Genomic DNA, 24,860 nt, shown 5'->3' with positions numbered 1-24,860 from the left:
AACATACAAAAATCTCTATGACTTCGTTTGTAAAAATTAGTGAAATAGGTCTTTACCTTTACAGGGGAACTCATTTTTAAAATGCCGACATCACAGGCCATCGCAGCGCAGGGGGACGAGGGCATGCGCTGTTGCACTTTTTAAGGGCAACAGAATTGGACAAGCGGCCGTAGCCTGAACAGACCTTTATAGTGCTGCAAGTGCTACTGTGCCGTGTGGTGACGGTATGCGGTGACAGTATTTGACTGTGATTGTGTGTCTATGCTCCTTTCTCTCTTTATCTCTACTTTGCTATCACTTTACCTCCCCCTCCCCCCTCTCCTCAGCGTAGGGTAGCAAACCAGATCTACCCATCTGGTTAACCTCCCTGCTTTCTTCTGTGAAGAAAGGGGAAATCCCGGGATCGTAAAAAGCCGCGCATCACCGAAGGAAAGCTGTGGGGGCTACAGGAAAAGGACAAGTTTGCGGAACAGGTGCCGTGCACGCGATGAGGATGCGCGTCACCTTCCCGGCGGCTCGGCGCACTGTCGGCTTTGACACGTTGATCAGCAGATCTCCGTGTGACGATCTCGAAGGCGCCGGAACCGTAAAAAAATCTGAGGGCCAGGAGCAGCTGCAGCATCGGCGATAGAGGTACATACAGTCCCCGGTCGTTGTCGCTTGCTTCCAGCGGCAGCAACAGTGGCAGTGTTCCTCCCTCGCAGTTTCCTTCGAGAATCGGTAGCGTATGGGAGGAACTGCTGCGATTGTTGTACAGCTCCATCTGGTCTTCCCCATCACGTATCAGTCGCCGTGGCACTCTTGGTAGTGCATAAACTGCGCGGAAGACGATATCGATCGCAAGCGCGAGATCTGCTGTACTCGAACGCGTCGATGATACGAGCCGCCATGTTTGACTGCGCCGCGTAAGACTGCACGTCGGGTCGAAGGAATGCAGCCGCGACGCTGCCTTGGTATTCGCCACGTCTCGGTCGAGTTGGGTTCTCTTCGAGGGGGCGCTTCAAGTCAAGGCAGGTGTGTCGAACGTACTGACGCCGTCTCAAGCCGGCCTGAAGTGAAGTTCAATTCAAGTGGCGTTTATGAATTCAGCTGCTTAAGTCCGAATCGCCGCCGTCGGAGCCCAGTTGAGTCCTCGGTCTTTGTGGTGAGTGAATTTGCCTGGACTAATTTTTACAAACGCAGTTATAGAGATTTTTGTATGTTTCTATTGACTTTATGCTGCCCTTAATATAATGCCCGTTAAGACGTAATTGAATATCCTGCTATATTTTGTTGGGGGGGGGGGGGTAAAAAAGCGTGGGGCGCAGCTCTGTCTAAGGAAGGGAGGATAGGCTGTTCCAGCAAATGAAAAAGAGTGGGGTAGAGAGTGCTCCGGGGCATTCAACGCATACTAGGCACACTATAAGTTCACTGTACTAATCGCCACAAACACAAACACTTAGACTATACCCAATGATTCTGTACAACACCATATTGAGAACAGAGGTGGCAAACCAGCATTCATCGAGCTTTCCCCAACATAAAGAACGCAAAACCAGAATGCCAGTTAAATGTTTAATGGGATAACTCCGTGTGTATAGTTACGACTTAAAAGCAGTCTTCGTGCGGCTTCAGAACCGTCGCCTCTGCTTTGACAGTCTTGAGCATGGAGGGCTGACGAGAAACTATAAAGGGGGGCGTGACGTTGCTATCCAGCCTCTGCAAGACTCCATTCTATATATATATATATATATGACTTCGCTCTTTCCCTGCTTTTTCGTGAATAATCACGGGAAATGCGCACATCACGCGTTGAATCTTGGGAACAACGCACTTTACGCGGCTTGGTTTGTTTATAGTGTCCTATAGGTACAGTAGTAGTTCATGGTAGGTTTGAGCACCGCTGGCGGCCGGTGTCGCTCGATTTCTGCTCGCCGTGCTTGTAGTTCCCGCTCTCTACAAATGTTGCTGCAGCGGTAACGCTATAGTTCGGTCGCGCGATGGTCACGTGACCCTCCCATCCAGTCGGACGCGCGAAGTGGCGCCAGCTCGCGCGCGCAAGCCCTCCTGCGGCGATCCTCGGCCCCGCGATCTCTCATTCCGATCTCCCTTCTCCCTTTCCGCCGGAAAAGAAATCCTTCTCCAACGACGTTGACAAAGTGGTGTGTCTCCACGATGTCGCACTGAAAGGTGCCCGAGAGTGGAGAGTACGAATTCAAAACGAAGAAAGAAAGAAAGAAAGAAAGAAAGAAAGAAAGAAAGAAAGAAAGAAAGAAAGAGATGCATTGAGCGAAAGTAACGGACAAATTTTGTGAATGAACGCGTCCGCAAATGCGGAGAGTCACCCACGACCGCGCAGAAAGGAGTGCGGCGGCGGATTGGCGATCACTCTTGCGTTGATCGCTCGCATCTCGCGTCGAAAGGCGTATCCATTCAGGGAAGCCCGAAAAAAACCAGCCAAGCGTATACAGCTCTCGATAAGCGACGTGGTTTCAGAAGTGGCGTGCGCTGCTGTCAAGGCGGCCAGCGAGGCGCGAAGCTTAACTAGCCTCCGGGCAGAAAATATGCGATGCGCTGCAGCGCGTCAAGACAATGCAGAGATATAGTTTACACTATAGAGGTTTAGCGCACGCTTCTGTATACGGATGAGAGCGTATCGAGGGATGGGGAATTTAGCGTTTCTGCATCGCGAAAGCGTTGTGCGATTAGCATCGAACCTTTCCTTTCCTGTCGCCAATTGTGCTACAGACAAGCAAAAGTTCTCGCGACTATCGTCGTGAGAAACTGAAACGCTTATGTAGTGTCGGGTGCAATCAGTATCGCTTACGCTTCGGTGTACACTGTCTTTCGATGTAAGTAATCTTGGGTTTTGACTGCTAGAAGGACTGTGCTGTCACGAGTCAACTTGCGTGCTTGAAGCGCGGTGCACCGAGATACTGAACCATCACAAAATACGGATTAATTGCAGAAACTTCTTGGGTATATGGTTGGGTAAATATTTGACATCGTCGTATACAAGGGAATTAAATAAGCATCCGTGCTATATATACGTAACCATGCCAAAGCAACCTTGCGTTACCAGTTCTTATATGACATTCGCCACACGCAAGCTATCACCCACACACTGCGAAGCTCTCGCTCGTTCTGCATACAGAGTGTCGCAGCTATCATGCACCACGAGTTAAAAATATGCAAATGCCACGTAGCTGGACAGAACCAAGGTAACTTTGTTTGCCGTCGCTTGGAGACACTCATATTGTTGTTGTTGTTTTTTGCATCCCGCCTAATTACATAATTAGCCTTAATTCTTGTAATCAACTTCTGAAATATTATAATGAGATGAGAAGCGCCAAAATTGTAGAGCAACATGAAAAACTCATGATACGGCTTTCTGTTGCTCGATACGTGCTACACAGAGGTGTTTTTTCCAAGCGTCAAAGAAGCCCGCGAGTATACGCGCAAAATTGCCACGCGACTTTGGCACTCGAAGCACCTTGGGTGTATTAGCGGGCTTCTTTCCCGCTGGGAAAAACAGCTTTATGTAGCACGTATTGAGCAACGGGAAGCTGTATCGGGAGTTTTAACGCGACAGGCGTTAAGGGCCCCCTGTTCGCAGAAAAATCTGGCGTCGGGTTCCGGCGTCCGATGTCGAATGTCTTGCGAGCGAAAAATCTTTCCGAACCACGCATACGCAATAAATCAGGCCCTCCTTGTAGCGCCAAGACGTTACTGAACTAACTGAATTCCTCAAACTAAAATGCGTCAGAAAAATTGTAAAGTACGACTTACACACAGCGTGCCGACATGATTGCGTCGGATTGAAATTTATATACGAGAAAACATAATTCTGTTACGCGGAAACCCAAATATAAGCCCCTTCTTCAGCGGTTCTACCATTCATAGAGCGGCTCGCCCGGTTCCTTGCAACACGAACGAGATGGCGCTTGCCTCCGCTCATGCGCGGCCTACGCAAGAGGCAGCGTTTCTACCAGAAAGCTCGCTTTCGAGCATAGCGTTCGCTGCCAGGGTTTCCCAGTAAACATTACGGTTACATACGCTGCAGTTGCCGGGAAGCGTGAGAAGCAGTCAGGGATCTTTGAATGCTGTCCCGTTCCACTCTTAAAGCGGAGCTTAAGCGTCCTCCAATTTTTTCATGTTGCTCTGCAATTTTGTCATTGACACTTCTAATTTAATTACGACATTTGAGAAGTTGATTCATTGGTTAAGAGTAATTATGTAGTTAGGCGGTATGTAAAAAATATCTGAGTATCTCCACGCGACGGCAAACAACATATCTTGGTTCTGTCCAGCTACGCGGCATTTGCATATCTTTAAATTTTGGTCATGTTAGTTGGGACACCCAGTACATTTGCGTGCCTGAGTTCTGAACGCACCGCGGTAGTGTTTTGGTTTTCTTAAGACTGGTGTTCAATTTCTCATATTAAAAAAAAAAAAAATGTATGCCGTGGTTCCATTGGCTGGAGCGTCACTATTCAAAATGGGTCAAGTTCAATACTATTTGCGATTCTTCCTCTAGTCGCTGAATTTTTATATCGCAATTTGTCATCGTCACGACAACCTTATAACGATGATTATTTTGGTGTACAAGATGATTATGCTGCAAGTACGGCACGAGTTCGCGAATTATCATTTTCATCGTCGTTAATACGACGATGAAAACAATACACCTTTTTATGCACATAGGTGGTTGCCGACTTGGTGCTACTAAACAGTTTTGAGATCAATTGCTAGCTTATACCAGTAATACCCCTTACCTCGAGCAAGCATTTCAGAAAATCGGGTAAGCAGAATACATAACCTCACTACACGCGGAGAGAACAACAGTCGCAGTGAAGAACAACTTCTGCTGTAATCGCCTGTTCGTGTTTGACGCATGACGTCAACAACCATCGGTAGCTGCGCCTACCGTATCTGATGCATGTCCATAAAAGCTATGATAAAGCACGGCTTCCTTCATCATCCGGCAGCACGGCATCTGGCCAACCACCCACACGACATAACTCGCAGGCGTCGTCAAAATAAAAACAAAATATTCCACTGTGCGAATGGCCGCCACATATGCTTTAGGAAGACCGACTTGAACTTCGTTTATTACATGATCTAGACGTGCGGTGGGTCGAGTCAGAAGTTGATCCGACCCAGCCCAATGCGACCGCATTTGCGCGGATCTCGTTGGCGAGTCATACACGCCCCTTTGCTGGCGGGTTGATCAAACTCGTTTCGACACTCACTGGGCCCGATCTGCTAGCGTTTACGTGAACGCGACGACCGGATTTCGACCCGGCAAGCTAACTCGACCCTACTCGACAAGCCAACTCGACCCTACTTTGTCGGGGTTCTGGTATCATTTGTTCATGAGAGTGGCTTGTTGGGCTAGTTGGTACATGGTTATACTAGGAGAATGCCAGCAAACTTGAAAGTAGAAAAAATCGAGAAGCAGACATAGACAAAGAGACAGGAAGGTGGCTGGCAGCAAACTTGAAGGTAGAAAAAATCGAGAAGCAGACATAAACAAAGAGACAGGAAGGTGGCTGGCCACCTTCCAGCCACCTTCCTGTCTCTTTGTGTATGTCTGCTTTTCGATTTTTTTCTACTTTCAAGTTTGCTGGCATTCTCCTAGTATAATCATTTGTTCTAGTGGCCAGTTGGTTTTGTGACATGGTGGAACATTGCACAGCGAAGCATGGGATTCTAAGTACGCGGAGGATTCGTGCGTGTGCTCTTCGTGTGTACCTATAGTTGTCTCGGTTTTTCACGTCCTCGTTCTTAGTGTTACTTCGCATAGCAGTGTTCCACCATCACGCCATATACTTACTGAACTGCCATTATGGGGATGGGAATCACGCACCCTCATTCACCGTTCAAAAACTTATCTTCGCCGATGGTTACTCCGGAGCAACGGGACGCGTCCTGGCCGCTAAGCAAGCTTCAGGATTGTAGTGGCTGTTCCTTCCAACAAATGTTGCGGTACTTTACACGTACAATGGCACAGAAATGTGTGCTTTGTTTTGCTTTCCTTTTGCGCAGCTATCTTCGTTGAGAGAGTCTGAACAGTATGCTGCAGGCTGTAATTTAACTTAACAACGTGTACTAACCCATAGGTACGTATTTTTATCATTAATCCTAGACAGCGCTCCGACTGTGGTTTCCTTCCTGCTCTGCCTGTTATGCGAATACACCGTTAAAAGCATCTGAAAAAAAAGGAAGAAAAAAGTGCGCTACGCGAATACGTTTCCAACACACGTTTTCGTCGTTTCGGTTTGTTTAGACAGGAAATATTGAGCTTCGGAATTCTTGCGCTTCGTACACCATGCGCAACGAGTCTCCAGGTGTGTATCTTTACCCGATGTATCTGTCGTGTACTGAAGGCACGAGACAGAGAGAGAGAGGGGGGAGAGAGAATATTGCTGGCTAGAGAGACACAGGAGAAAACGCCCTTTCCGGCCATTTCGCTAAACATTACGTGCACCTTCCCTCCTCTCTCTCTCCCCCTGTTATCTTTGTTTCCCCTTCCCCATTACCCCGGTGTAGGGTAGCCAACCGGACGTTATTCTGGTTAACCTCCCTGCCTTCTACTTATCTCTTTCCCTCCTTCCTTCCCGACGCGGCGGCACGCACGCCAAAGCAGGCCCAGCGTATACGCCGATGAAGGTGGATATAGCCAGATATACACGTGACACTATGCGACCATAATAGTACCGCATGTACACGGCGACATCTATACAGGAGAAAAGGAAATAGGCAGAGACGAGGCGCACCGAAAAAAGATAAATAAAGGAACGCAGAGGGAGACGAAACGAGGAATACAAACGATAATTTCTTTTTCTGGCCCAGATCACTGCTCCATGTGCACGATACGAAGCCACATGCACGTGTAGTCCCCTCTCAGAGAGCGGACGTCGACATATCCGTTAACGGTTGCTGCTCACGTCTCCAAGGCTTCCCTTGAGGTGTATTGCATCGCTGCCTGTCTGAGTTCCTTGTGCGTGCTGCAAGGAGAGCTAGGGAGAGAGCAGGTTGTGCGCATGCGCGCGACGTTTCGCGTTTTTCGTCGCCCGACGTATGCGACCGCTCCTGGTCGAAGCGGCTGCGTTGCCGCTACTGGATCGCTGGTTCTTTCAGTGCTTCGCCCTATGCGTACCGGCACAGCCTTGGCTATGATTCCAGGCACGTAAAAAAAAAAAAAAAAAAAAAAAAAAGAAAATAAACAAAATGGCCAGGCAGTTTTCCTGCATGACCGAGAGCTTTCTTTATTCCTCTTCGATGAGAGAGGGGGAAGGGTAAACTCTATTCGCCAGCAGGCAGAGGTATCTTATACGTTGCCCCTTCGCCTCCTGTTTTTAGCCCCTTTCGTCTTCCACGCAGCCTTTGATTGCCGAATTTGCATTGTATGTCTATTTCGCGGTCTCTCTTTTGTTTTGTTTGGGTTTTCTAGCTTCGTGCTTGGGGGCTGCAGAAAGAACGACAAGCAAGCAAGCACTGTGGCATTCATCACGGCCTTGCGTGGAAGCCTGCTACAACGATCAAGTGGTCCGCTGCGCACCGACTCAGCTGCTGCTGCATTACAGAAACGAGAGGAGAGGAGGAGGTGGGGGGAGAGAGAACCGCGCGGTTGCTCGAGTAATGGGCGGGGAAGTTGTGGGGACTGGGGGGGGGGGGGGGATGGAGAAAGAGGGGGGGACATGTATGACCACTGCTATACCTGGGCTTTCCTTTCTTGATTGCGACAAGCGGTGGGCAGCAAGCAGCCGCCGCACGTTCATCAAAAAACAAGGCTGGAAGGAGAGAAGCCGGAACGGCAGCTTGCGGAAGAAATGAGCATGAAATAGCGAAAGAAACAAAGAAAGAGCAACAGGGAGACCGAACGCTGGATCGTGTCTGCTCCGCGCGTGGCCTTATACAAGCTTCGCCCATCTGACGAACGAAAGCGCCCCCCCCCCCCCCCCCCCTCCCATTATACGCCCCAGGGGAAGGGCAAATTGCAGGCGCCATGCACGACGCCGAACATCGCCGTGTGCTGCGGTGGCGGCGCCCACACGGAACGCGGCACGCTAAAACAAGAAAACAGGAAAACAAGAGATGGAAGCGGAGAAACTAAAGGCATACAAGAAGAGGCGGGCTGGGAAGTCGGAAATGTAGGGGGGGGGAGGAGGCCAGGGGGGGGGGTGTTGTAGTGGACGTGGACTGCTGGCAAGGGCTAGGCAGAGGAGGAAGGGAGGCTAGGCAGCATAAGTTTGGCGAAGGTGGGCCGCGAGCTCCCTGCCTGCGGCTGCTTGATGTTTTTTCTCATCATCTCGCTATACTGCGCTTCGCTTCGTTCTCTCCCCTCCCCCTCCCTTCCTTCCCTTTTGTTTTGCTTTGAACGACGCGCGCTGGCGTCGTTCAACACGAAGTGGCGGCGGTTAGAGAGGCAGGAAGGCCGTCGCGCAGGGGCCAGCAACGAAGGGGTACTCGACCATTTGGCCCCACCTCCGAGCACTTGGAAGAGGAGGGCGGGGGAGAGAAGAGGGGGGGTAGGTATTTGAAGGAAAGGGAGGAGAGGGTGCTCAAAAGAGACTCTAGGAGGTACAGGGGGGTTGCAGTCTGCGTTCTTTCGGAGGTCCCGCCGCCGCAGCAGCGGCAGCAGCTTCGGGCGCACAAGAAGCGAGCTTGTGTGTGCGCCCAAAACGCGCCTCATGAATGCCTACATCCTCGATGGACCAACGGGCGGCTTCTCCGGCTGCCGTGCCGAATGCCCGAACCGACCAATCGCAGCCCACTTGGTCGCCATTATAGAGGAGAGAGGGTGGAGGAATACGATAGGCGAGTGAGAGAGGGGCGGTAATTTAACTTCATGTTGGTGTTATTTCTCCGTAACCCCTAAGGCATGGACCGAGAACAAAATAGAGCAAAGGAAGAGATAGGGTCCCCAATTCGGACGGCCGACGACGATGCAGTTGCAGACGACGAAACGCTCGCTCGCACGAGAGGTCTCTCGCAGCTTCAATATACTATGTTTATTAGTATATTTATCTAAAGGCGTTTTCGTTTTGATTTTAGATCGAGTGGCAAAGTCTCTCCCGCACGTCCTAACCAAATGAACCGCGCCGGAGCTGCAACGAGCCACGCGCGAGCGCCAATCTCCTATCTGCACACATACCAGTGAAGCTGTAGCTTTTCTCGCGGTGTGGACCACGGTAGAGGTATATATATAGATAACTTCGGCAACTGTCACCATAGCAACCCGCGGTGGCGCCTGACGTCTCTCTTCGTTATAATGCTCGTAGTATACCGATACCTCCTCGTCAGTTTCCAGGGGTTCGATCTTCTTTCCTTTTTGTGTGTGTGTATATATATATATATATATATATATATATATATATATATATATATATATATATATATATATATATATATATATATATATATTTGAAATCTTCAGTACACGTCCCTTTCGGATATTTCTAGCTTACTCCTTGCTCTGCTTTTCACCTCTATAAGAGACGTATATGCGAGAACGAAGGTTCAGGAGGTGGGATGCAAGTAATGAAAAACAAAAAGGAATAATAATGAAGAACTAAAACAAAGATCAAGTGATCAAGGAACAGTTTTTCATAGCGCAGAAGTTATAGCTCACCTGGAGCGTGAGCTGCGTCCAGACGGCAAAAGTATACGGCTGCCGTGTATGCGGATATTTCGTCTGCTGCATATACGTCCTGCCGTACACGTCCACACGTCCTCACTACGTATACGTATACGGTTGGCCTGCACACATTCGATCGGCTGGCCTGATGCATAACGAAGAGGTATATACGAGAGACGCACAGGGGAGAGGCATCGCGGAGCCGAATCGCCGGCGCGTACGTATAGTATAAAGAAGCCCCTTCGAATCTGATGGTTGAGGAAAGCTATCCGCGGGGAGGCGTTCGGAGAACGCAAGCGAAGACGATGGCTGCGACGCGAATCGGGGATGACAGATTTTCCTCGGAGATGTCGTCTGCAAGGCAGCTCGCGTTGCAAGCCGTGTCGAGGCCGAGCAAGCGGCAGGGCGCGTGGAGGGGGGGGGGGGGGGGGGGGGGGGACGTTTCGCTATCTCCCAAACATTTTGATTCATGAGAATCGTTTCCGCGTGGCGTTTCTCGTCTCTTGGCGCTTTCTTTTTTTATGTGTGTGTATGTGTGTTTGGGTACTGGCACTCGCCACTCGCTGCGGGAGTCAGCAGAGCAGAAATATTATCATTTTTTGCGTCTGTGATTGGGAAGGGGAGGTTGGGGGGGGGGGGGGGGGGCGGGGTTCGTTTGTGCGTTTGGCTGTGCGGTTGTCTCTGCGTTGAAGCGCGTACGCGTTCGTTCGTGCGTTTGTGCGTTCGCTTGCGTGCATGTTGTTGGGCGAGCGTATTATAGTAGTGTTCACACAGAGCGTTTCTTTATTTGCCTCTCTCTCTCTCTCTCTCTTCCTTCGCTATCGTGGTCACGCATGCCGTCGTCGTTAAGTCGCATATGTATGACTTATGAGCGGCGTCGGGCACTTACAAATATTATCTCTCAGAAAGATAAGCGAGCCCGATTCCGCAGAGCTGCGGCTCTCGGAGCGCCGAGAAGAAACAGCAGATGCGACATAATTCCTTAATTATGCTCGCAGCACATATGCCCTGTCTCGCAATACAGACGTCTCTGTCAAGACGCGCATCACTTTCCTGCGTAACGTCTGTCAGCGTACAGAACTAAACTACGCGCCGACGTTTTCGTATGATCTCTGAAAGACGTCTGTGCTAAACCATATATAGACGTCCCTAGGTGGCGTGCTCCAACCGCCCCGCCCGGCTTCTGGCCTACACATCACTGTTAATGATATGCATTGGTCACATATATCTGCGAGTTGGCGCATATGGCACAATCAGGAAAAGATATATATCTTGGCTTGCGGTCAGAATACGGGAATGTATTGTATTTATTTCAGATATTGCGGCAACAAATATCACAGACCAGTTTTCCGAGTATCAGGCATAAAAATGTAAATGTTTCAGTATTAAAAATGGTCCACGATTTCTCCGCATGACATATATATATATATATATATATATATATATATATATATATATCGTCCTTGGAGGCTTCGTGGAGGCCAAGCAAAGCATAGGGAAAGTCACTTGTAGTTTTAATTGCGGTGTAGAAATGATAAATTTAGGGGCATACAAGTGGACGAAAAAAAAAAAAACTTGTCACGTGGCAGCTGAACCCGCAACCTCCGCATTACGCGTGCGACACACTATACGCGCCGTGCACGCCGACGGACGCGCCACTGGTGGCGGCCTTGCGCAGAACACGCGGGAGAGGAGCCTGGCGCGCGCCGTAGTTTGTTGTGTCATTGATCGTGGTTCTTTGTCTTATTCACGTTTTCAGAGCAAGATAGGCAACACCATTCGCACGTGTGGGGGGGCCAAAGCTTCAGGGAATGTCGAAGAATTGTTGCAGGGTGGGGGGCTCAAATACCGGTGAAAACGTGCCGGCGATACGGTTCTAAGCATTCCTGGCAAAGCTTCATCAGCGGCAGCAACGGTAGCAAAAATGGATCGTCGCTTCGAAGGGAAGTTTCTTGTTCTCATCCTTTCCTTTGTCTCGTCGGTGTTTTTTTCCATTCGATCATAGTTAGACGCGTGAGCAACGAAGTTCGTCTCCAGTGCAGCATGAGGTTTAAAGGCATTTCGCTAAAGTTCGGAATGCTGTTTGCCGCTTATATATTGTTTTCCGCTTCTTTACCGCGTTGCGCTAGCTAGGCAGCACGACTGCACGAGCGCATTGCGTTGTATGTTAAAGCTACTGAAGTTTGCAAGAACTGAAATTGTTGGTTTCATGTGGCGCGGTAAATCCTCGCACCAGCTGGCGCGCACTTCATGCTTTTAATCTATTTTATGCGTGGCTTTGTACATGTTTAACTGTTGCTAGTTACTCCATGCATAACTCTTGTCGATTCTTTTGAGCTGCGAAGTTTTCACCCTGCCTTGTTTGTAAAGTGTATAAATCACGCTGTGTCTTATCGAAATGATACCAAGGAAGTGCTTCTTTAACAGCTTTATTCTTTTCGGCCGAGGGCATCTTAGATATTGTTTGCATTTTTGGAAATGTGTTTAGAAGATAGGTAGTTCAGGACGAGAATTGCTAATAGCTGCTGCATATGGTATTTTTGTTCCATTTCTCGCTGAAAAGGTCGCGTCCCGTTTGGGAAGTCATCACATTTCGATGCTGCCTGAGCAAACTTAACACGCCGAGTGATTTTTTTGTTTCACAACGTAGTCCCTTCTTGCATGTGAGTTTTGTACTCAACTGAATTCTTTCTTATACTTACGCTGCAGACGTCTAAACCGGGCCTTGCCGCCAGCGCCCATCTACTTTGACTGGCACTGCTCTGCCTTAAAATATATCATGTGGCACCTCTCTCTAGTAATATAAAAAAGTACTGAAAAGTTAGTCAGTCTTTAGCTTTGTACGTTTCCAAGCAGCTCCCTTGGGGAATTTGAAATTGCACAAACTGCAGCGGGAACCGTAGTTCATCGGCGTATGCAGCAGAAATGCATCGGCGGTACAGCATTAACACGCGCTTTTATTAACCCGTGTGTTTGGTGACTTCGTTGGCTAGTGTACGCGTTTCCATCAATAAATTGGCAATTACTCTTCTTGAGGCGACTTCGACCGCACTTATTCGGCGATGTCAGATGTATTCATCGGCAGAAAAATCACAACGGCATATGCAGAGATTGCACCGTGCGGATTTGTTTGATATAAATCTGCACTAACGACGGGTGCTTATTATTCAGGTACAGAAGCAGCATTGCGGCAAGGGTACAATAAAAAAAAAAAACCATCGAGAGATCGCATCACTCAACAAAATTTATCGGCTCGTGAACATGAGCTCCACGTCATGTAAATGGGGTTCATAGCGTTTGTCTGTGGAACACACCTTTCACGTATCTGGACCATGTTGTCCCAAACACCGGTAACATCGTGTTCATACCCGCTCGCACAGAGGTCAGCATCTTCCCTACAGCTGTCACCGCAGAAGCAGCAGCCTGGCACCCGAACAAAGGAGAAATCGCAGCCGCGAACTTTAGCCATCCTTGCTGCAAAGGGTTGTCGTCTGCTACTGCTCCCGCGTGTACTGTTGGAAGCGTCCGCTAGGTGTCTTTCAGTGGCGCCTCTATAGGCGGTGCACGCTGCCTATAGCAAGTGGGCTACGGCTGCGGCTGTTCCCTCGTCCACATGCTTGGGTATTTGTGTATGTGTAACCCTGGAAGTATTAGCCAGCGCTGTTTAGGCCATCACGGCGGATGCTGAACATCCTTTTGACCAATGACGCCACGTAGTACGTGACTCAAGTAATATTGCTCAACAAAAACGACACGGACGTAAGAGAAGAAGACACACCAACCGCAAACTTCCAACTAACTTTATTGTACCACTGAATCGGTTTTATACATTAAGCACTTAAGCACTATTAAGCACTTCTGAAACGTTTCTAAGGCTTTTTTTTCCAGAATGAAGGCATCAAAGGAGTAGTCAATGGAAATTAAGAAGTCGTCAACGTATCTAAATATCTTAAAAACTGCAGTGCCTTGCACTTGTAGTGAAATGTCACGGTTTAAACAGGATGAAAACAAGTCACTAAAAATGGGAGCAATGCAAGAGCCAATACAAACTCCGCTCTTCTGCAAAAGACATTGGTTATCCCAAGTGATCAAGGTGTAATTAAGATGAAGCTGTAAAAGTTCTGAAAACTGACTGCAAGACATGTCGGCCTCATTCTGGAAAAAAACAGCGCCATAATCATGAATACATTGCCCAACACAGGACAGTATGCTTCGATACGGCAAAGAATAATAGAGGTCCTTCACATTAATAGAAAACGCTTGAAGGCCACGGTCAGAATGTAATTTCAAAAAATCAATCACAGTGTCTGAGTAGTACATGAACTCTAGGAGCAGAAAGTTTACAAATAAACCCTCGCATGTTACACCCGATGGTATCAAACCTGCCTTGTCGAACGTAGAAGCAATGAGAGTTGAGTGAGTTAGCATGAATTCATGATGGCTATACAGAGCGCAAGGTGGGGGGGGGGGGGCAGCACGGGGGCAACAAAGGACATGACGAGCTGCTGATTTTCTAACTGAAATTTTTTCTCACGTGGAACGATATATACGTAGGATAGCGCCGAGATCACAAAAAGGAAACTTCAGTAACAACAAGCAACGACCCGCAACCACTCCCTAGATTAAACGCATCCTTTTCCGCTTTCCACTGCACCACGAAACGCGACCTATACGTAAGGGCACTAGAGCTAAAAACACAACGTCAAGAAACCGTACCCTGACTAACATGATGGCTGTGTATGCGTCATCCAATGACATGAACTGTGATGACATATTACCGTTTGTCACCCATGCCTACAACGTAGCGAATCAGGAAACTACAGACTATACGCACTTCCTGCTCTATACGCTCGATCGTCGCGCAGCTCCCTCGATATCGCCCTCCCATTTGCACTCCATACTGAGGACTCGGTTGCTGAAACTTTGTATAGTGCTGAGGAAGCCCGCCAAATCGATCGCCTGCGCACTCTGGCATCACAAGGTGGCTTGGGGTGGTTTACGGGCTCCTTAGCGAAAACGTGGCTTATGTAAAAATTTTTGGCCCACTAAAGACGGTTTCGCTCGCGCGATAACAGCAGCCATAGTGCAGCCCCAAGAAACTTCCGGTCAGGGGCCTTATCACGTTATCAGACTACTGCGCTGGAACATAAAGCGTGTTTTTAAGTCGTTTCATTGCGCGGAAACTCTATCTTTAAGTTTTGAAGCGCCAGTCTTGTAATCCAAAGAACACAAGTTCTATGCCGGCTGATGTGCCTTTATGATTTCGTTCCTAACAACGCTCACGCTATCCGTTATCGGACACACGCACTCATACAAATACTTCGAGTGTACCTAGTCAAAACCATTCTGGCGAAGCGAAGAGAACTGCATGCAGAAGTTGGCTCCACCTCATTACGTCTCTTAATGCGGAGAAGCCGGCTTTGAAGCTTGTTGCTATATCCGTGCAGACACCATTGAAACTTCATCGATAGTCGCATATTCAGGACGTCGAGGGCTGCGCGAATTCGCACTGCAACATTAAATAGACGCATTAACCGAGAGGTATCCTCGCGCAAGAAATCATACTATCTTGACAATGGCAGCTTATTTATCAGCACTGTGCGTATCAAAGCAGAGGAAAAAGATTACAGTTTCGCCCGTAAGGCAAAACAGTGACTGCAGAGATGGTGAAATATAGTGCATGTACCGTGGATTGGGTGCAGGTTAAAGAAACCCAGGTGGTCAAAAAATATTCCGTAGTCCCCCACTACAGCGTGCCTCATAATCATATCGGGGTTTTTTTTGGCACGTAAAACCCCTGCCAATATTTCTGATTGGTGTAACACTTGGAAAATGAAACTCAACGCAACGAAGTGCAAACTAATGAAAATTTCTCGTAAACTTTCCGCTAACGCTTGTGGCTATAACATGAACGTTTCCCCTCTCGAAGACGCGACTACTTACACATACTTAAGGATCTACATTAATTCTAACCTGTCTTAGCAACCACACATTAACTATATTGTCATCAATGCTAACCGCATGCTCGGTTACCTGCGCCGTAATTTTTCAATGGCCCCTTCTTCTCTTTAAACTCTTTCTTTACAAAACTTTTGTTCGTTCCAAACTAGAATATGCTTCCGCTGTGTGGGATCCATTTACTGAAAGACTTGTTAGAATGTGCAGAATCGTAGCGCGCGCTTCATTTTTTTCCAACTACTCCCGCCTTTCCAGTGTTTCATCTATGAAAACAGCGTTACAGCTTCCATCACTTTCCTTACGGAGGAAAATAGCACGTCTCGCCTTATTTCATAAGATTTACTACCATAACGCTCGTATTAAGGAAGAATTACTTTCCTACCCTTCATTCACATCACCTCTTATCACCTCGTATAAATTGTTTGTTCCTCGTTGTCACGCTAACCAACACTTTCATTCTTTCATCCCTCAAACTTGTAATGATTGGAACCACTTGCCCACCTCCATTGTATCTATTACGGACCCCAGTAACATTAAAAATGCGTTTGAATATGTTATCTACTGTTTCCTTTGTGTTTTTTATTTCCTATTTGTTGTTCCTACTCCCTTCAGTAACGCCCTATGGGCCCTGAAGATATTCAAATAAATAAATAAATAAATAAATAAATAAATAAATAAATAAATAAATAAATAAATAGTTTCAGTTGTATACGCTTGTAAAAGCTGCACTACAGGGTGTTAAGTAGTACATTTGAGTACGTGGCTCGTTGCAATGGCTCATACCCGAAAACAGCGGCGTGTTCGCGCGCGAAAATGCCCGGAGGGGAAAGCAGAACGCTGGCCTGGCTACACTGTACAGAGATGATTTAGCAGACGGAGACGGTGCGTTCACTTGGTTTCGTCGGTTTGTAGCCAAATGCACTTCGCCTTCTTTGGAGACCTTCTGAATCTCCACGTTCAGACTGCGCATGCGTAGTCGATAGCGTGACACCAAGACCGGCGGCGGCGACGTCGGTAGCGCCAACGGCGCAAACGCGCCTCAAGTGTCCATATAATGGCTATATATTAATAAATGCTGAATCAGCGCCGTTATGCTGATAGGCTGAAGTGCTGCTAACCTGCATATATGTGGCTAAAAATGCTACGAACGGTTAATCTCTCTCAAGGTGTTATTCTCAAACATTTCTAGGGTTGTATGAGAGTCGCTTACTTCTAGCCCGAAGAAAATCATGAAGTATGTCGATAGGTTCTCGAAAGGTCAAATGTGTCTTCCCCCCCCCCCCCCCCACCCCCCCCCCCCCCCCCATTTGGTTCCAGATAAAACTACGCGGAGTATAGCTATCGCTTTCGTCTGCCTCTTGCCTTTCTATACAAAAATTGACAGTCACTTAAGTATCCTTACGTGATTTGAACGCGAAAGCGTAATGACTTCTCCGCGTTATCACCTTGCATTGAAACTCCATCTTCATCCATCTTAATCCACCATAATCCTCTTTAATGCGCCTTATATGGTTTAATGCACATTAATCCACCTTAATCCGATTTTGGGAGTGGGCCCAGTCGTCTCTTCATCGTGGGATTTCGGAGTACGAGCTGCAGCAGGCCCAGCGCCGCGAAGGTGACGTCATCACTTGGTCACGTGGATTTTGGTACCAATGGATGTTAAGTCCTGACGGATGCAGGATTTTTCGCTTCATGGGGCATATATGGCTTTCGCCTTCAGAAATACCAAGCTGTGTTGATGCTTCCCGACGTAAAGCAAAGTCTCCAGCTATCTTTTCACAATCGCTGCTTAGTATTGTAAGAACTGAAAGCCAAGCAAATACCGGAAGAAAAGTTATGCCGATCGAACTCACATTATTGAAACTGTGCGAAGCAGTCATTGAACGCTAGTAAACTGCTTGTCTTCGGTAAAGCGCTTTGCAGCATGCTGATTACGTATCTACCGGTCAATCAAATCTGTAAGACGCGAAAACCCCGTCACACGACTCCCGCGATCGATGCTACCGCAGATTACACAGCCTCCGGGATCGTCGACTTTTTTCATCCCGCCATTTCCGGGATCAGCCCATTCGATACTGTTGCGCAAAATGTCCGGGACCGGCCCAACTTACCAGTCACCAAGAAGCTGAAAACTGTGCAGACGTGTCAGATTCTCGCAAGGGAGGCGTGGAAAGCTTTCGCGCTTTAGTAAACGAAATGTTTGCTCGCAGCTAGGCTTGCATTTATTGTAGCGAGGTTATTTAGGTGTACCTTTTTTATTTTATTTCGCTTCGCAACTCTAGAAACAACAGAGCCGCGAGTATGCCGCGGCGCCTCTGTTAAGGGGCCGCTCAGATGGAGCTATACAAATAAGCGAATTCGTTACGTGAATGCTCTCCCGCGTTTGAGCCATTCGGCGAGAGAGTAACTTCGCACACGGTCAGTGTAGCCTGAAAAAGTTCGTCATAAGAGCGTTTCGCTTTAAGCGAAGGCCTCGAAGCAGCACATCTTCCATAACACCGCGCAGTTCCGAGCGCGGGGTGGTCACGCCCGAAACGCCTGAGCATTGTGGACGTTGTATGCAGGTTTCGACTCCGCGGAAGCGACCGCGCATGCAGGCGAGCGAAAGAGATACGCAGATGACACGGGCCTAATGGGCGCCCGCCGTGATGTACTATACGGCAAAAGAACGCGTGACGCGACGGTGCGAGTCCCCCGTAGCCACCGTGCCCGCAGCTGAGGCACCCCGAGATCCTTATCTCCGTCTCGGGACAGCGGCGTCCCGAGATAGAACACCTGTCAGCGGTCGGGGAACCGCGGAGCACGCCTTTTTGCGCACCCATTCGTGGTCCCGCTTGAGTGGACAGCAGATCGGACACGCTCTTAATGAGCCCTGCGCTTTGTTTATGAGCGGGTCGAGGGACGTTTGTTTGGACCTCTTCCTCCAAAAGCCGCTTGACACTGCGCGACAGCCGAGTGCCGTGAGACCTCGTTTTGTTTTCCTCTACTTTCTTCTTCGTCTTTCATTTTTTTGCCTTACTTTCGGTTTTCCGGCGCTGACGACTTCCTGTATACTGCGGCGAGCAACGCAGACCAGATAGAGTCCGTGAAGATCTGAAAGACCACAGAGGCCAGCTGGAGCATGTGGTACGACAGTCTTTGTGCGCGTGAGCCGTGGACATTGAACGGTTCACTGACCATCTGTAATCAAGTTATCATTTCGCCTCACGGTTGAAAGGGACGCTGGACAGAAAACGAAGTTACTGACGGGACTTTCCGCAACTTTCCTGTGGGGTACCCTTCAGTCTGTCCAAAACGCTTCCTCCTGACTCAAGCCATCAATTAGAAAAATTCCGTTACCTTTCGCAACTCTGTTTGAAATTGTAGCCAAACAAAGCGCTTCACTTTCGCGAGCCCCCGAACAAAGCTGCAAACACAGCTAAAGGTATACGTTTACACGCACCCCGTAAAGGTCGCGTCGAGTCGGCTTGTCACACCGAAAACTGGTCATCGCAAGTTGATGAAAACGTTAGCGGGTCGGGCAAAGTTTAGCATCGAAGGCTATAAGTTTGGTCGACCCGCCCGCGAGGGTTGGGTTGGCTTGCACAAACCCGCTTGGCAAGACGCACGTAAACGCGGTCGGTTCGGGCTGGGTCAACCCGAGTTCTGACTGGACCCACTCACGTCGAGTTCACGTGAAGGAACCGCAGTAGTCGGTGGGACATTTCGCGCAATGGCGGGCGCCAACGTGGTACGTAAAGGCAGCAGAAAACTTGCAACAGGAGAGCGCCTCACCCTGTGAAATTCTCTCATACATTTTCGTACCGTTTTAGCGCTTCCCTATATATGCACAAAATTCCTGATGGTCATTTGTGCTCCAAGGCACTTTCTGTCGACACAAGTCATCGCTGGTAAATTTCGTCGCCTTTCGCAATTCTGTGTTGCAAGAACCAGGCTGAGCGTTATGTGTTCACAGACGAACTAAAATACTTTGAAGTAAACCCCTTTCTGTTACGCTGAAGGACCGCTTATATGACAGAGGGAGCTTAGCCAATGACATGTACATACGGTATGGCACGGCCTCCTTTGTTTTCTGCAAACGATGCAGCAAAACTAATTGCACTGCCTCTTTATATTGAAGCTCATGTGGCGCGACAGTATAGTGATCATCATTGTGGAAGTAGTGCGACTGTTTGAGAGTGTCACTACAGTAAGCGTTCGCTGCCAGAGAAATTCTGTCGCTGCGAGCAATACAACCTGTTTTTGTGAGTACTAATATATTAAGGCACTGTTGTGTTTTGTCAAAATATTTGTTGTTGAATAGCTGCGCACGAGGTTACCTCTTCATTTAGGCTCGTAAAGGGGTACCGATATATTCCTTTTTGGCAATGAACCCTTACCAAACAGGAGATACTCCTAATCGAGGGTCATTCGGCGTAAACGCTTTTCCGGTAGGTGTCGCCTATAGTCCACGGAGGCCTTTGGAGTTGCCCAGTGTCAGGGGTACAATGAGTGATAGCTCGAGTTCCGCTCAGCTCCGCATGAGCGGAAACTCACGCGTTTTCGAAGACTAGCGTATACGCTACTCCCACTAGCTTTCCGCTATCCAGCCTCGACGCCATCATACGCGTAATCGGGTCACGTGCCCCATCTATAGGATCCGCAGGAACAACGTAACGTCGTCTGCTCGATTGCGGTTCTATTCTTAAGAAGAAGCTTTATGCCGGGCCCAACTCCGACGCGGCCTATTCAAATACAAGCAAAACGCAAAAACGTTTTTATTAGATAACCCCTGGGCCCATTTTAATGAAATTTGTGGCATTTGAGGGAGAAAGTCAAATTCTAGTGACTGTTGGTAGCGGAATTTCGATTTAGGGCTTTAATATTGTTACAGGAAATTTCAAAAATTCGGAAGTTAAAAAAACTATGTAGAAGCACTAAATTTACAAATTAATAACTCTATATCAAGAGCAGATATCGCGATTCAGTAAACGGCATCTATTACATAATTCAAAGCGGACAAATTCGACATGCCAGTTTACATCTTACGTGAATTCGTTACGTTGTGTACTAGGGTTCTGCAAAAGCTGTTTCCATATTACTAAGTTTTTTGAGATTCATGTGTAAGATATAAATTTTGTCAGCTTTAGATGCTCTATCAGATGCAGTTCACGTAATTGTGATACTGTTTTTCATTGCTGAGTTGCCAGAGTTATATAAGCTTGGTAGTTTCATTTTCTGAAAATTATGGATTTTTGCCACCGTGTAATAAAAAATTGACGACCTAAATCAATATTTCGAAACGAACAGTCAATATATTTTAAGTTTTTCTTTTAAATGCAACAAACCTCGACACATTTGGTGCAGTGGTTGCCGAGAACAGCGAGTTCTCCTTTTTCATGTATTTAAATTGGAGCACCCGAGCTGAAGCTTCCTCTTTAGAGTAACGCGTTGCGCCATACCCCACGAATGACGAAGTTATCGAACACCTCAGATATGGGCACTCACTTCCTTCTGAATCAATACAGGTCAATGTATTTTTTTTTCTTCTTTCTCACTCGAGCTCTCTCTTGAGGTGTGGGGAAAAAAAAGTAAAGCCCATTATTCGGTGAACAACTCTTTCGATATAAACGGGCTCGCGGCAGTGACTTCCGCGGTGAGTTGTAAGGGCCGCTTCGAAATAAAATCTCGGAGAAGGCACTGCCATATCATATCGTCGAGTCGCGCCAGCTATGTGACGAGGACGTCTTTCATCGTTCCCGCTCAGTCAGGTGATCAGTGCGTTTGGGCTTTCTCTACGTAATCACCCACAGTATCGCCCACCTCCGAGTCGGCACCTCTCATAAACGCTGGCGATATCTCTTCGAACAGACCGCGCGTGGAGCCGTTGTCCTCTGTCGAGGACACCATAATCGCGTCCCTTGGTCTCCGAATATCTCTTGCACACTTTCGCCCTATCCCACGACGTATCCGTTCGTATCGTCGCCGTTCCTTTATGGTTTTCCCGTACGTCGATAGGCCGCCTCGTCTCCAGCTAAGTTCGTTCCCTTTGCCGTACTCGCGAAATGTAAGACCGCCTTGGCTGTATAGATATGCTCGACAACGAGAAACCACCGCCGCAGGAAAGAATCCCCCGGGTTTCCACTTTGGACGCGTGCGCGCCTGGCCTACACTGGCAGATCGGGCCTCACTTGTTTTATTATTTGATGCGGCGGCGCCCCTTCATCGAAGCTTTCACGTCCCAAGCGCTGCGGCCAATATCGCCTCGATAGTGCCCGATATCAAGCCGCCACACGCGCAAGTCGGCGTCTCTCATGCTGCAGCAGCTTTTATCCCGAACACCGTTAATGCGCCCTGTAAATGGGATATGGTCTGCGATCCAGCAGAAGAGAAAAAAAAAAATAAGTAGAAGAGCAAGAAAAAGAATATTGCTTGAGACAGCAGAGAGGCTGAGTGTTTTTTTTTTTCCCTTTTATTTGTGACCAAGGTTTCAGGCTGGATGTCTCGCTTAAAGGTTGTATTATATAGTGGGTCGTCGCATTGCCGCTGCTATGGCGGCAGCGGGCTCTCTGAGCAGACGACACGCAGACGGGCGGGCGGGCAGGCAGCAGACGACAGCGTCGTCGGCGGTGGCGGCGACGGCAGCAGCAGCAACAGCAGCAGCGGCGACAGAAGCAACGACGACATTTCCTCTTATTGCTTTTATTTTTCCTTTCTATTTTGTGGTGGTCTCTGCGTGGTGACCGCTGTCGAGCTCCGTCGTGGAGCAGTGTCTCCGTGGCGCCACTTCCATTAGTGAGTCGAAACCCCCCGACAACGAAGACGACCGGCGCGGTCAAGCAGGCAAGCGGCGTACGCGTCACCGTCGCGCGGACGGCACACCGGGAACACCACTGCCACCGGTGGGTCTCTCTTCGCCTTTCCCTCTTTCCGTCGTCAAAGCTTTGTGCGTGAAAGAGAGAAAAGCAAGGCGGAGGAGGGAGGAAGCTTTTGGAGGATACATCGGCAACAACCGGGAGTGTTCAAGACGGTGGGGGACAGCGCTCTTTTCGAGAGAGAGAGAGAGAGAGAACGCTGTTGTTCGTTTTCTCAATGGGACGGGCAGTTGTGGCCGACGAGGCGCTCCACTAATACCTGCGCTCATCGTCTGCTCCGCGTCGGCGGCTGCCTCCACCGAAATGACCGCATCGGCGGGCTGGCTCGCCTGCTTGCCCGCCGCTGGTTATCCCATCTTGTTTGTACGCCCCGCCAGATAACGCCCGCCTCCCTGCTTCCGCGCCTGCAAGCGGCTCGCCGGCGACTCCGCGCGACTCCTCCGTTCGCCTCGCCATCCATCAGTCTTTCGTTCCACGTCGGGCCGCGCTTAACTCGGCTCGGCTCGGCTCGTCTCTTCTCTTTTCCGTTTCTGCTTGTTCCTTCCTCCTCCGCGAACGCTCTCGGGCCTCCTCGTTCGCTGCTCCTCGTCCGCTAGAGTTGGCGGGAAAAATGGGACAGACAGAAGCTCGCGAGACTACTATTCTTGGGCTATCGGTTGCGTTGATTGGCATCTGCGTCGCCTCTCCGGCTTCGCTCGCGATCCTACGCATTGTTGTCGAGTCACCCGAACGAGATAATCGCGCTCGATTTGGCAAACCACCCGCGAAGAATCCTCGCGAGCGGGGTAGGAGAGTCTACTAACTTCGTCGCGCTGCTCGGCTTTCACTGCAACGTCGGGCGCCTGGTCAGAGCTTTCAATCATCGCCGATGTGGGGAGTTAGTTGCACTCGAATGCGCCCGAAAGCGTGGACGCCCCTTTCAGTAGACTAGATTGCTATAAATGAAACTTGTGAGCATGGTAGCACAGCAGTGAAGCTGCCTTCCTATCGAACGTGTCGTTAATTCGAATGAGACGTTAGGGCCCGCGGTTCGAAGCTGATGGCAATATCGGGGCAGTTTTATATGCATAGTCGATCAGAGATTTACTGCCACGCCTTTTGACAAATTATAACCGCAAATTATGAATACTTTTGGCAAATCATAATTATAAACGGTTGCTGGGCATTAAACGATATATTGTTATGGCGAAAGCTGAAAATGGGTTAGCCTGGAAGAACATGGAACGAAAAGGTTTGAGCACAGAACTCGCGACCAAGATGCATCCTCAAACTGAGCTCGTTGATCCACAGAATCCGCTAGGGGTCTCGAACCGTTATCGAGGCTCAACGATTCGAACGCGGATTCGACCAGTTCAACGAGTCGGTTTACTAATTGCGCTGAAAAAGGAGAATGGTTCAGTTTATGTTAGCATCTTGCATTCGTCGCCCCCCCCCATGTTGGCCCTCAAGCCTTCTTCTTCCTTCATTTTTTACAGCGGAGCTGTTAGCCTCTAGTTGGTCGGGATTTCTCGTGTCCCCGTGTGCGGTGTTCACACAAAATTTTGGGTCCATCCCGGAGACACTGCAAAGAAGCGGGACGTGCAGAGTCTGCTGCTTATCCAAGAGCCATCGCATGACGTCATCAAGCGACACCACCACTTGAAGAAAACGTCATCGCGTGACGTCACGTCTGGCGTGACGACGTGATCATGTTACGTCACCGGGCGATATCGTCACGTGACGATGCCGTTATTCTCGTGTATTGGAATTACAGTCCGAAGCTATCACGTCTGCAGCTTGCGTGTAAGTCGTGCATCACGAATTTTCTGACGCAGTTTACTTTGAGAAATTCAATTAATTCAATAACGCACTTGCGCGTGGAGGAGGCCTATAGAGAAGGAGTATGTATGCTGCACTTCCGCACACGAGTGTGCGCGCATGACGTATGTCGCTTGTGATGGTGGTGATTGTCTATCGTCAGCAGCAGCGTCGCTGTACATCCACTTTCAAAGGGTGGAATGGAGTCCTGCCTTTGTTCGGTCGTTTTAGTTCCGCTTGGTACCTGACAAAAACGAAAAGAAAGAAAAAGAAAGAACCGTACATTACGTATCTTCCACGCCTTTCCGCTGTCGGCTCATCGATTCCGCGCTGTTCGAATCGACGTGGTTTTCATTCGAAACCTCTTCCTGAAAGCGTACGCATAAGTGCATATGTTGTATGAAAGAAACAATTACCTTCCTATGGAGTTTCGTGTATGAAACCTTCTTAGTCAGCCGCAGACCTATAGCTCGATTTTCTTTTCCCTGTACCCTTTCCTGTAACGGCCCTGAAGCCATCATTTAAATATATTATTATTTACCTGCACACAACACGGCTGAGCAGGCATTGTTACAATTATGGAACATTCGACTCCTTCTTTGCTCGCTCCGATGGATTCGTGTTTG

This window comes from Dermacentor andersoni, chromosome 6, assembly GCF_023375885.2.
Source record: "Dermacentor andersoni chromosome 6, qqDerAnde1_hic_scaffold, whole genome shotgun sequence".
NCBI lineage: Eukaryota > Metazoa > Arthropoda > Arachnida > Ixodida > Ixodidae > Dermacentor > Dermacentor andersoni.
This window is presented reverse-complemented; position numbering follows the sequence as displayed.